Source organism: Pteropus alecto, unplaced genomic scaffold (genome assembly GCF_000325575.1).
Source record: "Pteropus alecto unplaced genomic scaffold, ASM32557v1 scaffold33, whole genome shotgun sequence".
Taxonomy (NCBI): domain Eukaryota; kingdom Metazoa; phylum Chordata; class Mammalia; order Chiroptera; family Pteropodidae; genus Pteropus; species Pteropus alecto.
This window is the reverse complement of record NW_006435762.1, coordinates 3,208,018-3,208,963: the sequence shown is the minus strand read 5'-3', so window position 1 is coordinate 3,208,963 and position 946 is coordinate 3,208,018. Positions and strand designations below refer to the sequence as shown.

At 43.6% G+C, this 946-nt stretch overlaps 1 pseudogene; it reads right to left on the bottom strand.

The window, feature by feature from the left end:
* LOC102894477 overlaps positions 1-525 on the bottom strand; it is a 7,210-nt pseudogene extending 6,685 nt beyond the window's left edge.
* Positions 526-946: the final 421 nt, after the last annotated feature.

The window sequence follows — 946 nt, the reverse complement described above, 5'->3', positions numbered from 1 at the left end:
GAAGGAAGGAAGGAAGGAAGGAAGGAAGGAAGGAAGGAAGGAAGGAAGGAAGGAAGGAAGGAAGGAAAGAAGCAGCCAGACAGATAGACCGAACAAACGAACCTCAATTCATTCTTTGGAGGTTTGAAGTGACTTCAGCAGCATTCATTAAACACATTCCAGCTCCTGTCCTTTACCACTTCTGCAAAATTTGGTTCTGACTGCATTAATTTCAATTTTGTCTGTTCTTTTCTAAGTTACTTTAATAATGTTAAATCTTCTACATTTTTTTCTATCTCTACTCAGAGGTTTTTTACTGCTGATGAGATCTGAGCTATACAATTTTTTATGACCGTTCCTACTTGCATGAGCTGCCATCAAAGACTCATAAAGGTTTGGCTGCATTAACTTCTCTGCAAAGGAAGCTGTTGGAACTATAGTGTTTAAATGATGTACTATTCTGTCTTCAATCCTCCCCATCGCCTTGCGTAATTCCTGGAACTCCATAAACTCTTCATATTTCACACCGCCACTACGCACTGCCATATTAGACTGGGAATCAGTTTTGAATCAATGTCCTAAACAAGTCTATAGTACTTATTCGTGAGGCAGTTACCAGCAGGCTCTTGGAGACCCACTACCCCATCCCTATCCTTTTTGAGACCACAACAGCTACCAGATTTTAAGGCTCCCTAATCCTTGGATCTGCTGTGCCATATTCAGACTTAACTGCTTGAATGCTCTGAGAACTGTTTCTTGCCCTTCTCTTATCCTTTATGTACATTTCCCAGGATCCCTTGACCTCTGGCTGTTTCTGGCTGCTTCTGGAGAGTAGGAGGAGGGAAGAAACCAGGGTATTTCTCCCTCCTTTACTCTGCTTTGGGTGGCTCCGTCAGCAGGGGCTGAATTTTCTCCATGGTCCCAGATCCCACAGGACAACCCTTCCCACTGTGGTCTCAGGCCTGAG